At 38.9% G+C, this 13,629-nt stretch overlaps 1 protein-coding gene and 1 pseudogene across 1 annotated transcript in view; both read right to left on the bottom strand.

Annotated features, from left to right (window-relative positions):
- Window positions 1-2,717, bottom strand: part of LOC113666842 (uncharacterized) — a 25,182-nt gene extending 22,465 nt beyond the window's left edge. Inside the window, exons 1-3 of the mRNA XM_089201011.1 lie at window positions 2,650-2,717; window positions 1,337-1,408; window positions 700-771 (exon numbers count right to left, since the gene is read on the bottom strand). The gene's annotated coding sequence lies outside the window, so the exon portion shown is untranslated. The remainder of the gene's footprint in view (window positions 1-699; window positions 772-1,336; window positions 1,409-2,649) is intronic.
- The window catches only part of LOC113664212 (uncharacterized), a 187,467-nt pseudogene that overhangs the window by 30,988 nt on the left and 142,850 nt on the right, over window positions 1-13,629 (bottom strand).

Raw genomic sequence — 13,629 nt, 5'->3', positions numbered from 1 at the left:
ATTTTTAGCACTTCAAAACTAGAAACTACTAAAGGAGGAAGATATTACACCCAAAAATAAATGTGATTAAGGTTAGACTGCGCATGTCTGATAGAGATTAGCGTGTTAGCAAGCGCTGAAAGTACCGGACCCGGTGTTGTGGGCTGGAGCCCAGGTCCAAGGTACTCATAGGATTTTTTTCCCCCAATTCCAATCCGTGACTGTGTTCTATAAACGACTGGATAATCTCGGCACAGTCAGTAGGATTTTTCCACCTCTCTATGTTTCCTGTCCTCCTTGTTTACCGTGCCCTCTTAAATTTATAACTTTGGGATTGTCATGCGGGTTATTTATTCATTGTGAATAAGTCATTCTGTTATAAGTATTATCATTGTTCGCTTCTTTGCTCTTGCGATCTGATGGTAAACAGTGCATTCTTTGACCCATCAAACGCGCAGTCTCAATTTGCGTTGAAGTTCAAATTCCAATGCAACTCAGTCCGTTCAAACAATGATGAAAATGTTATCTACAACTCCATGCGATTTTCAGTACGGTAAATGCTGTATTTTCAGAGTTCAAACAAATTCCGAACAAGTGCAAAATTTTACCTGAGCCAACATATCAGAGCTACGCGTTACGAAATTCTTGGTTGGTCCGTTGGTTACCTCACTCTTATCCCTCATTATGCTGTTAACAATAACAATAACATCATCTACTTACAGAAATGACAGACGAACGTTGTTTCTAAAAATGCCTGAAGACAAATTCTTTAGCTTGTTTTCGTCAAGAGTCCTTTTTACAAGAAAACATATCAAAGTACCGATTTAGTTGGAGCTTCAAGATGATACAAGACCTAAATGTTTCCAAGTATTAAAGCTTACTAAAAGCACAACAATAACAAAATCAACCCTACTAAAAACTTTTTGATTCAAATATACATGAAATCTATCCAAGCTATTTTTATCTTGGTACAGTTTTCTCCCATACTACGTAAAAGAAAAAAAATATGCAAAAAGGAAAATAACTCAAAAAAAGCAATAAAAAAAGGGAAAACATCATTGGCACAAGCGAAAAGACAAAACATAAAATAAACAGAGAAAAAAGACAAAAAAACAAAAAAGTAACAGCCCAAATTTCGACATGGCTGGTCGTTTTACGGCACATTCTGTTTAGCAGAGGTCAAAATAAGGGTCAGGTGAGTCCAAGGGTACTGTGCATCAGCATAAGAAATAATATGAGTGTTCAAGAAAAGAAGGTAAATTCGATCATTTGGAGATAAAACATTACTTCTCTGTTCGGTAGATTTGGATTTAAGACATGTCCTTTAGCATACTGATGAAGCAGAGTATAAACTTACAGGTTCGCCAGCCTAGTGTTATTACTAAAAATGTCTGATGGTAATTCCCCCAACTGGTTGTTGTCTAAAATCCTAACAAGAAATAATAAAAAGTGGTGTCAATTACATTCCACGAATTAGAAAGGGTCAGGATCCACAATAAATGCATTCAAGTAAACCTTAAGAATCAAAGAGCCGATACTTTCTTTTCGATTTTCCATATTTGAGTCTACGACAAGACAACGGGCTATTTTATAAAACGAAAGAACTTTGAAGGTTTGTTATTCAAAGCTCTGAACACGACTGAACACTTTAAAATTCCTCTCCTCTCCTTCCCTCTCCTCCCATCACCAACTTACATGTAGTGTAGACCACATCATGGGCTAGGTGATATTGATTTGTTGTAGGGTAAGGGTTAGGGTAGGTAAAGATACCAAAAGAAGTTTGAAAGAGAAAAGTATTGAACTAATATACAGAATGTCTGGAATCGGACAGACCTTGGATTAGGAGTATATGAAAAATTTTCTTGAAATTTTCTGTGTTACATCTGGTTGACGCGCGGCCCAATCTAAGTTTCCATAGGAGAAAATTAATTTTTTTTGAACATACGCTGAGGCGGGCTTTCGTGATTTTTTTTATTAAACTATCACAACAACAACAAAAAAAGCGTTCGCCGTGCGAAAACGAGGATTGAATTCACGAAAACGCGGCATTTTACTAACGTTTACCTGTGTTTTGCATACGGAAATTCTGACATTTCCTGAGCGTTTTCACATCGGTGAATCCCTGCCAGTATTCTTCCCATTATTTGGCAGTTTTCCTTCGCGGTAAGTGCAGGTAAAAAATATATTTTTCAGGCGATAACTGCTCGGTTAACGCACAGCAAACAGCTCGTTTTCCTTTAGTTCATTATCATTTTCCGAGTGTGCAACAACGTATTCACCGGGGTTAGCGGCTGAAAACACGCATTTTCCGGGAAGATTAATGTGTGTAATAAAATATCGTACCCATTTATATGGTTAATTTTTAGTTTTTTAATAGTTTTACTCATTCTTTTTCTTTGCTCAAATCCAAAATCCCAAATTTTGCAAGGGCTGGTCATTTCATGGCGAAAAAATTAACTTTTAGGTAGACGAGAAGTGGCGCATGGTGTTGAGCAGAGGTCAAAACAAGGGAGCCGTGGATCCAATTGTACTGTTCATCACTATTAGAAATAACATTAATGTTCGCGAAGAACGACTCTTCAATCATTTGGAGATAAAATATTACTTCTCTGTTCAGTAGATTTGGATTTAAGCCACTTTTTGCATAAATAAAGCAAGGTATAAACTTACAGGTTCGTCAGCCGGGTGTTTTTACTAAAAATGTCTGATGGTAGTTCCTTCAACTGGTTGTTGTCCAACGTCCTAACAAGAAATCGTAAATCGCGCTGGTAACTACATTGTACGAATTAAAGATGGTCAGAATGCACAATGGTTAGTGCACTCGACTCCGGATCGGGTGGTCCGGGTTCGAGCCCTGGTCGAGGTCATTGTGTTGTGTTCTTAGGCAAGACACTTTACTCTCACAGTGCTTCTCTTCACCCAGGTGTACAAATGGGTACCAGTTAAGTTAGCATCTCATCCAGGGGAGAGTAGCAATACTCCTAGCCGCTTCATGCTAAGAAAACAGGAGTTAAGCACCGGCCTCATGGGCCACTTGGGCCCTTATAAAGGCTTTACTTTTTACTAAGATGCACAATAAATGCCTGTAAATAAACCAAGAGTATCAAATAACTGGTGCTTTCTTTTCGATTTTTCATATCTGAGTCTACGAAAAGACAACGTGCTATTTTGTAGAACAAAAACAAAATGACTTCGAGGGGTTTTTTTATTTAAAGCACTGAAAACAGCTGAACATTTTAAAATTCCTCTCTACTCCGCGATCCCTCACTCTCCTCCAATCACCCATTGTTGTAATACCTAAGGCTCTACGATACAAACTGACATGTAATGTCTAGACCACATAATAAGCCAGGCAACACTGATTTGGGGGTAGGGTAAGTAAAGATAACAAAAGAAGATTGAAAGGGAAAAATATTGAACTAATATTAAAGAATGTCTGGAATACAGACCTTGACAGAGGAGTATAAGGAAAATTTTTCTTCAAATTTTTTTGTGTTACGGCTGTTTAACACGCGGCCCAGTGTAGGTTTCAATACGAGAAATTTAGGTTTTTTTTTAACATGCGCAGAGTTGGACTTTTATGGATTTTTTTTCTTCAATGAACGTCATTGTTTACGAACTTTTTTTCGTGTACTCTCAACATCCCAAGTGGCTGATATACGACTTAAAAAAGTGCGGTTTATTGCGTAGTTTTTCGCCTCCTGGAGCAAAGAGAGACGCACCAATGGCGCTTGAAATCGTTGCAGAAGAGCTAAAATCATTTCTTTGTGTGATATTATCTCTCTGATTTCGTACATACGGGTACGTTTCGGTCGTCGGGTGTGATTAAGACTTCGCAAATCATTAAAGGTTGGGCAAACCACGACTCTTTGTCCCGCTCAAGACTATATATTCCATATTTTCAGAAACTTTTTGTGCCTTTTCGTTGCTGGATTTGCTTTGGATTGCAACCAAGGGCTTTGTTTCCATTTTCCACGTTTCACGATAAGAAATTGTCAAGATTGAATGTTCGAAAAATTACGGAACTTAAACGCGAATGCAGACAAAGTTGAACTGAGGTATAAAGCTGTTGGACGCGAAATGTTGCAAGGGAGTCCATGTTTAACTGAAAACATTACGCCTTGATATAAACTATTTTTTTTAACGAAAATGATTTTTGTTCTTAATAACTCAAGTATAGTTTATAATTTTCATTTACCACTAATATATGTTTTTCTTTTTGTTTTTGTCTTTTAAGGTTTGTTTAATTAATAAACTTTAGTTTATTGAAAAAAAAATCGCCGATGCAATGTTGTTCACATCGGGATTCAGAGGAAGTTTTTGTTAAAAAAATGATTTTGTTTGGGGCTACTTTCATATTCTATTCTATATCATATTTTACACTTTTCTGTATATAAAACTTTCTTTACAGTTATAACCTCAAGATCTCTCTCTAAAAAAAGTAATTTATATGGTTCACTGTTGTACACATTCGTCATGCACTAAATATTCCTGCCACCCCTCAGAAGCTTTAGAAAAATTTACACCCAAAAGGCTTGGAAAAAGGACACAATGGCAACAACCCTAATTTTAGCGTTCGATAACAGTGGAAATCAGAACTGAGAAAAACTTTTTTCCTATCACAAATCATTATTGGGATATCCACGGGATTTCAGGGAATAAGGTAAACGCACGCACATGGCACGTTATAGCACGTTTGCACGCTAATGGCATGACATGCTCACATGCAGATGAATGAATTTTTTAGCAAGAGGTTTCCGGCTCTATGTATCCTTATCGACGCGGTCACTGTTTGTCTATCTATGTAAATCGGCATTTTTAAAAAAAATAAATAAATAAATAAATAACCGCCAGTTAGCGTATTATTTATTGTACGCCCATCCAGGCATCTTACGAGCTCTTAGTCTTTAGCACCGCGATACATACCTTGCGCAACGCAACTGTAACGCTACGATAATTAAACTTAACGTTATCGAAGGTACTAACGAGTCTTTTTTAGCTCGGAAACTGAGCAAACTTTACGTTTCAAACTCCTCTGGACCCTGTGCGTGCATTCACTTGCTTTTGGTTTCCATAGTTATGTCATTTACACTGCGACATGTTTACACTCGCAAAAGAAACAAGCAAACGCTTCGTAGCCGCTCATCATTAAGTTTCAGAGTGCATTCACAGTCATGAATTCTCATACTTTCTAACCGGCGGAAAAGATTTAGAATCCCTAGCAGAAGATTATTCTTGGCGCCAGACCAGTAGAAGAGGAAGATGATCAACTGGACGACTACGGTTCTGACAGCAGTGATGAAACTAATCAGGAAATTGACTCCGATGATGACTTTGACTTCTCAAATTGTGATACATCTGAGCGATCGAAAGAGCAGGCATTTGCGGCCAAAACATGTGGATGTGCACTTGGAGATAATGGAGATCCATGCACCTCTTCTATCAAAATTGTAGACATCTTGGATTGCCGAAACAACCTTCCGGAACTTTCCTGGACTGAGCTCGATCTAGTAATTTTGGGAATGATCCACCGTGCCATAAACTGTGAACAGGTTAGAGAATCAGGAAGAGCAGAGAAAACGAGGCAGCGAATCAGGATGCCTTTCTATTTTCAAAGCCACCGAATCTGCCTGAAAACTTTTCTTTTCACGCATCGTCTTCACAAGACCAGATTCAACAGTTTCGTTAAACATTATCGGGTTAGTGGAATATCGCTTCGTACTAACGGAAACAAGTCTTGACGTTTACCTAGCTCCGCTTTCAGTACTGAAACTATTAAACGAGTGGTAAAGTTTATCATGAACGTCGCCGAAGATCCTACTTGACAAGCTTTTTCACGTCTAGGACGTGCTTCTGGCTTCAAATTATTGATGTAAAACTGCTGCCAACCTTCATGACACATCTCGCCTTTGGAAAAGCTACCAAGGTACGTAGAGACTAACAAAGCGAGCGTTCAGTGCCCCATTAGTACGAGTACACCGTCTACCGCTGATGCATCAGTACAAAACGACTAATACGACGTGACTACCGAGCTCCGAGAGCAGATATTGAACCCGTCAGAGGTAGTTAAACAGTTGACAGCACTGAAGTATCTCCACCAGCATGAGCCGGAGCAGACGCATCTCTGATGAGTTTCAAGAGCAGCCCCCCTGTCCAGACTTACCAGGAAACAGCCACATCAAGTAAAGAACCCACCAAATCTCAGCGTCCCGTCTTGCGTACACTCCGTGAAATTCACCAAGAAAGCCTGTCGCCCGCGTTTCCTGCCGAAACGGCTCCAACAAGGTCACTTCTGCAGCCTGTTGACCAGAACGTCACTGATTAATGTCACGCAGCCACACTCCAAAAGATGAGCAGCGAACCGGAGTAACTATAATTGTAGCGGGGGGAACTGATTTGTCTACTGCCGCCCTTGCTTCTGTTGATGTTCTCTTTACGGACGACGAGATGGCAAGGTGCAAAACGTCAGTTGCTAAGGTTTCCACCAGTTGGACAATGGAAAATTAAGCCGCTTGTGTCCATTTTTTAGTGAGCAATGGAATCACATAGCCGCTCGCATTATTAAAAAATGTAGAGCAAAGAGGAGGACTCTTATTCACAGACTTAAGAAAACTAGTTTGTTCGAAAACACAAAGATGAAACAAGTAGTCTATCATTTCCCACAAAAGATTATGGGTTAGTTAATTGAACAGAGTTATTCATTGTTCAACAAAACCGCGTTCTAAGTTATTTTAAATTTGACTAATCTAGAAAGTATATTAGATATTTAATTATTTTGTTCACTCCTTCAGATAGAAAAAAAAAATGGCGTTCTCGTGGTAGGCGGAACTCGAACCCCTCACCGCCGATTTAGAGAGCGCAAGCGCTACCACTGCACCCCACAGAATGATCGCTAACAAATTTCTGGGTGCCGTTGGTTTAGTTCAAATGCGCTTTATGGAGCGCAACTGTAATTTAAAACGTTTCGTGTTCTATTTTAGACATATTCTCTTATGGAATACCAATTTTCAAGAAATAAAGTTTCTTTCCTGGATTTTATGTTGCCTGTATCCCTATATCCACTTTATCAGAAATATAACCAGCAGTAGTTTAATTCAATTACGGTTATATGGGCCCGGATATCTCTATAAAAACTTTACAAATCCGTAGGACTTCGTGAATCATCTACCACTGAGATATATGGAGGTGTTTACCAGTGGTATTTTGTTACTCCATTGAACTCGAGGTAAGATGATTCAGAGACACTTGAATGTGGGGTCTGGATTAAGGAAGGACTGCATAATGGATTACTAACCCCTCCTGGCCTCTAAAACATTTTCTTCATATTAACGAAGTTTGTAGATTTATGGCATACCGTACTATTGTTTCATAACTGCTTGAAGAGAAATGAAGGGTGAATGAAACACTTTTAAATTCCCTTTATTAGTTGTTTCACTTCAAGTGTTTTGAGTGGCTCATTCAAACTGGGCTCGAACTTTTTTAATTGGCTCCAAGTGTCACTGGGCTAATTTTTTTTTGTCAACTCTGCGTGCAAAGAAGAATAATCACAAGAAAACTGAAACAAAGACATGAACGCTGAAATGCATGGATCATTGTTGACTTGATAACGAGACTAGTTAAGGAGAAGGAGAAGGGTCTAAGGGGGAAGTTCCATCTTCCAATGTTTCCTTCAACACATTTCCTCACAATTTTTTTCTTTAACGATCTATTTCGCAAACGAATTTTCCTAAACCGATACATGTTTCAAATGAAAATGTGTTAATGCAGCTTTATAAGGAGATAACCAAAATATGTGATATCACCCATGCATTCAAACGTCTGCTTTGGAAGCTGGATTCCATGCGTTCCTCTTACACCAATATTCAAAAAGACTCCAAACTTACAGCCAGTACAGCTGGGTATTGTTACTGAAAATGCTTGATGGTAAATTCTTCAACTGGTTGTTGTTCAACTGCCTATCAAAAGTAAATGAATGTATTTGAATTACATGGTATACAACAACAAAGTTCAGAGAATAAGAGTGCCCTAAAAAAAGTTATTACTTCTGTTCTCATGTTCTGATAGAAAGGCCTAAAATAAACCCATAATTATTACAAAATAATTTGCAATTGGGGTTGCCATGTTTTTCCCTTTTTTCTTTTTAAATTTTTAATCTTCTCGTCCAAAAAAGAATATTTAGAGGAAAATTTAAACACAAACCTGAGTACTGAACCACATAGAATATTTTTGACTTGTTAATGAGCGATTTAAGGAAGAGGGTTCAAAGGGCGAAATTCTACCCCAGAATAAAGTTGTTAACAAATTTCCTTACAAATGTTTCTTTGGTAATCTATTTCGCGAACAAATTTTCCTGAACTAATGCATGTTTCAAAGGACATTTCATAGTCCAAGTGTTAATGCAGCTGCAGCCATGCGGCCACTCCAGATCGGTATTGCTACTGAAAATGCCTGATGGTAAATTCTTCAGTCGGTTGCTGTTCAACAGCCTATCAAAAATAAGTCTATGTATTTTCAATCGTATGGTATACGATAACAAAGTTCAAGGAATGAGAGGCCCATATGAGAGGGCTCGACAAAAAGTTATTACTCCTCTTCTCCGAAAAAAAAACAAAACAAAAAGCCAGACTAAGTAAAAGCTTTGGCATTCCTCTGTGCAAACAAGCAAACAAAAACAAACGAAGAGGGAAAGGTGTGGGTACCGATTTGTTTCCGGTTCACGTGACATTTTCCAATTACGAACTGCTCACGAGAGCGTCCGATCGGTTTATTTAATCTATAAGTACTCTATTTTTAACATAGATACCTTTTTCTTGTTGAAAAGGAAAGACTCAAGTAATTTTTACGCTCATCATAGTTTGTCACTTTATAATTTAAGCGCTATCTATTTGCTTGATTTATCTCTTTACTTTAACCCATGCTCCTACGAAATACCCTGACTCCACAGCAAGAAAGAAAAGATTGCTATTTCTTTTTGTCTCAGTAACCGGGTTTTATATCATCAGCAAGCGGAGGAGCTCGTTTCAGCTTCCAACAGTTGTTCATCAACAATCGTCTTTGTAGCAAAGCTTTGTTTCACAATCCATAAATATTTTCACGGGTGTAGGCTAAACGTTTCACCTGACCTTACAACCGAGTAGTATCTTGTGATATTATCAAATTTATTTTCACCAAATTCAATGTAAGTCCCAAATGAAAAAATGCGGTTGTGACTCTAATTTACATATACATACATACACTTTATTTCAGCACGACAATAGTTAAAGCTGGTGCTTATATGGTCCTGCATCTGAGTACGAGGTTTGCAATTATTTACAAGTTACTTAAATACTGAATACTGCAACCATTAAAAATATATAAAATCGTCATCACTTAAATCAAAGGTTCAGGCGGATGTCGCTTTGAAATAAAAGTCCCTTATTTCATGACTCTTGCTCAGTTTCGAATCTCTAGTCCATCGTTCAGTTTTGCTTTACGCCGATGTTTGAATGTAATTGTATTCCAGAAAATAGCACCCCTTGAAACTAATAAACCGTTCTTACATATACTTGAGGGTGCCTTCAAGAAAAAAAAATCGTGCGCAAGCCGTTTTTAAAAAACACAACTACATGCTGCATAGCAATAAATCGATTAAACTGTTATTTCTTCTCGTGAGTCGAAAGAAGCAAGTAAATAAAATGAGCGTCATTTAAGTGAGTACTAAACATGGCCTCTGATAAAATACATTTGCAAAAAGTCTTCACAAAGAATCAAACGCCGAAGTGTGTCAGTATTTTCCTTCGATCCAACTAAGAGAGGATGTCAGTATCCATCGAACAGAATTGAGATATTTTGGCAAGTCGCCCAAAATTCGTTTTCACTCCTACTTTAATATTTGTAGCCCAATATGTCCTAATAATCGTGGTGTAGCTTTTTTGTGAAAATATATTTTCGTTTTCGAGAAAGGACTTTTTTCGTTCGACCGCTCAAAAATGCAAATTTTCACCGTGATTATTACCCGAGTTGTGCGACCTCGTGAAACAAATATACCGACCTCCAGTATTTCTGTCAACATAAACTTTGTTTTATCATTTAAACTTAATTCTCTTTCACTACTGAAGCTGGCAAAGAAATTTTTAGTTTTTGGTGAATACTTTTGTCCAACATACTTTTCCTGTGTCGAAAAGTAGCATCAAAACAAAGACAGTTTTAACAATGACCGATATGACAGAATCTAATGAGCTTCCCGATTTTAGAAGATAAAGGGATGGTTATAAAGTTATTGTAAAAATTTCCTTGTGTATTTGTGTTGTTCTATCTTGAGAGGAACTCAAAGTCCGGCAAAATTTACTTGCTAGCGACTATCAAATATACGTGGTGTGCTTACCTGTCGCCTCCGTTTACTGGCATAAATCACAATTTGTAAAAAAAAAATCTAACATAACACTCTTACCTGGTTTATTTATGATTTTATTAGCTGTTTCGATTATTATAATATGCCTGGGTATTGCTATTTCCCAAGAGCCTACATTTTGCGTTGTGTTCTCCCCTCCCCCATTTACATCATAGGTTAGTCACGCAATAATCGATACCGACACAAATGAATATTTACCTTGTATAAATATTTTTGTTTAAGCTGAATTTAAAATATTAGAATATGTGTTATTTGAGGTCACCTATCGTTGGTTCAGTGGCTGCGAAGAAGTTAAAAGCGGGTTGATACTTCAACGCTATTGAAATTTATAGTATTCTGACGGGAGAGCAAAGCGTGATGCTTCGGGGATAAAAACTTTTAGGGGCCTTTTACATGATATCGGAATGAGTTTTGTCCAAGAACGAATTCATCCCGGTTGTCACATAATACCATAGTAAAATTTATTCGAAACGAGTCATTTCTGAATGATTTTATCGGGGTTTTCATTCCAGAACGAAACGCTGATTCTGGACGACTTTTTGTACCCGTATAATGTAATCGCGGTACGATATATCCTCTTTAGGACGAGGGAGGCAAAGAAAAAGATAGAAGAGGACATAAATACTTGTTTTAACAAGCTAAACTATCTTGAATGTAAACGCGGTATGAAGTTCATTTCTTTCCGGAACGAAACTCATTTTGGAATTTTGTAAAAGTTACCTTAGGGTAAGCCCTTCCCGATTATGCTAGCAGTTTTTTGTCATTATGTGATTAAAAGAGTATTTTTCACACTTTTTATTCCAGTATAACGGATCGATTTACGAGCAAAAAAACGGCGCCATGGGGAGTCCGGTTTCCGCTGTTATTGCTAACTCTACATGGAGATTTTCGAAGAACAGGCGATAACTACATTATCCTACGAACCTAGGATCTGGAAGCGGTACGTGGACGATGCCTTTACCATCCTAGATCGCGAAAACGTAGATGACTTCTTACAGCATCTAAACAACCAGCAGCCTACCATCCACTTCACCATGGAGACCAAGGAAGACTACAAACTGGCCTTCCTAGACACCGCAGTTTTAAGAGAACCGAACAGCTGCCTCACCACCAGCGTACACAGGAAGCCCACGCACACCGATCAATACTTGGCGTATGATTCACACCACCCTCAATCAGTAATGCGCAGTACTGTTAAGTGCCTTTACGAACGGGCCAAACGTCTCGTAACAAAACCCTCCGTCATCTCCGAGGAGAAAAGACATCTGTCATCTTTTCTGGTTTCTAATGGTTATCTTTTTTATTTCTTGCAGAAACTTACCAAGACTGCAAAACGAACAACAGTGCCCAACCCGCCAACGAGTTCAAAGCTACTACGGTTTACCTTATGTCAAAGGTCTGTGCGAACAGCTTCGCCGTTGCCTACAACAACAAGGCGTACGCGCTGTTTTCAAGTCGGAGACTACGCTAAGACCTCAGTTAGTACGACCAAAAGACTCTGTCGACCCGGCTAAACAAGATGGCGTAGTTTACAGGATTCCCTGCGAATGCAGCAAGGTGTAAATCTGAAGGACCTATGCAAGACAGAATTAAAGAGCATGATCGAGACATTGGACTCGCCCGTACCGAGACCTCCGCCGTTTCAGAGCATGCCCACAACACCGGACATAAGCCACTCTGGAATGAAGTAAAGTTCATTGATCGTGACCCTCACTACTAAACACGCAGGGTCAAAGAGGCAATTCATATAAGAATTCACCTTAACAACAGCAACAGGGATAGTGGAATAGATATTTCAGAAGCGTGGATGCCCACGATAAGAAAACACAACAACAGGAGAGCCGTGCGACAGCGGACCGCCGAGGGATCAAATCACTGAGTGAACAGCAAGGATCGAAATGCCCTAATCAGAGCCGTTGAAAAACAACTTATCACAGCCGAGCATCATGCTTTATAAGATCACGCATGACCAGTCAACCTCATCGCCTGAAGAAGACTATGCAGTCGAAACGTCGCGATCTACATCACACGAGACTACATCGTGAGACAAACGAAAAACATAGCTTTTATTGTTATTCACCACGATGAATAACCACAACCTTTTCAACGACTAATGACCTTGAAGCTTGAGCTTGCCGTTACTTTTGATGTTGGCGAACATTTTGTGAAAGCCACGCATTTTTTGGAAGGGGCTGATCCCTTTTTTAACTTGTTAGGTGAAACTGAGCGCCGTTTCCCAAATTCATCAGGCTCCTTATTTCCCGAACGTCCGTGCCATGAGGGGACGCAAATCGTCTGTACTGTAAGTACATATCAAGCTCTGTAGGTGATTTAATCCCATTTTAATCCCATCCGATCTCACAATTTACGAAAACTTCATTATTCTTGTGAAAAATGATAGCCGTCTTATTGAAACTTGATGACAAGTATAAGCCGGCAAAGAAAACAGTGCAAAAGCAATTATCTGTCACATCGATGTCAGCAGCAACAGGATTATGACACCTTACAGTCCCCATACATTTTCTTAGATTAAAAGTCTAAGAAAATGTAGGGGACTCTTCGGGATACTTACAGTACAGACGATTTGCGTCCCCTCATGATTGCAACTGGAATTGCGGAGGAGGACCCAGGTTAGAACATAACAGCACTTGAACAGAGTGCAAAGGCTTTTTTTGAGCCGGCAACTAAGTGGTTTTTGAGAAAGTTCAATGTCGATCTTTGTGGTGTAGTGGTAGCATTCAAGGCTGCCAGACTATTCTAACCTGTTAGGATCCAGTGGCTTAAGCCCACAAATGCATTAGTATAAGTCTCTGAGAGCATTCCCTTTCCTGGATGGTAATGTTATCATCGACGGTCTCAAAGCCGAGCTTCCTGCCTATTTGGCTGTTGCTGAAGGTGTTGTTATCCCGACTGAAGAGAAGAAAGTCGAATGGAGGTGTGGGCACGAGGAGCAACTTCCTCGTTGGGCTTCCGCATTTAAAACTTTAATTAACAATTTATCATTGGACAAGTTTGACTGTATCAGAAATTTTATAAGCAAACAATTAACCACTTTTCACTTTATTCAGTTGTTGATACACAGATGATGCCCGAGTTTCTACGTTTTGCTTGAAATTAAAAAAGGCATTTCTGAAACCAAAGTAGCATTATTTTGAGAATCGAGCATAACTTGAGCAATTTTTTTTGCGTAAAATGGAATTTCTAGGAGCATAATATGCCAGTTTTAGTAGCATAGTCGGGACGGGACGGACCATCAGATT

This window comes from Pocillopora damicornis, chromosome 1, assembly GCF_964200805.1.
Source record: "Pocillopora damicornis chromosome 1, jaPocDami1.2, whole genome shotgun sequence".
Taxonomy (NCBI): Eukaryota; Metazoa; Cnidaria; class Anthozoa; order Scleractinia; family Pocilloporidae; genus Pocillopora; species Pocillopora damicornis.
Note: the sequence above shows the minus strand (reverse complement) of the source record. Positions and strands in the feature narration are given on the sequence as shown.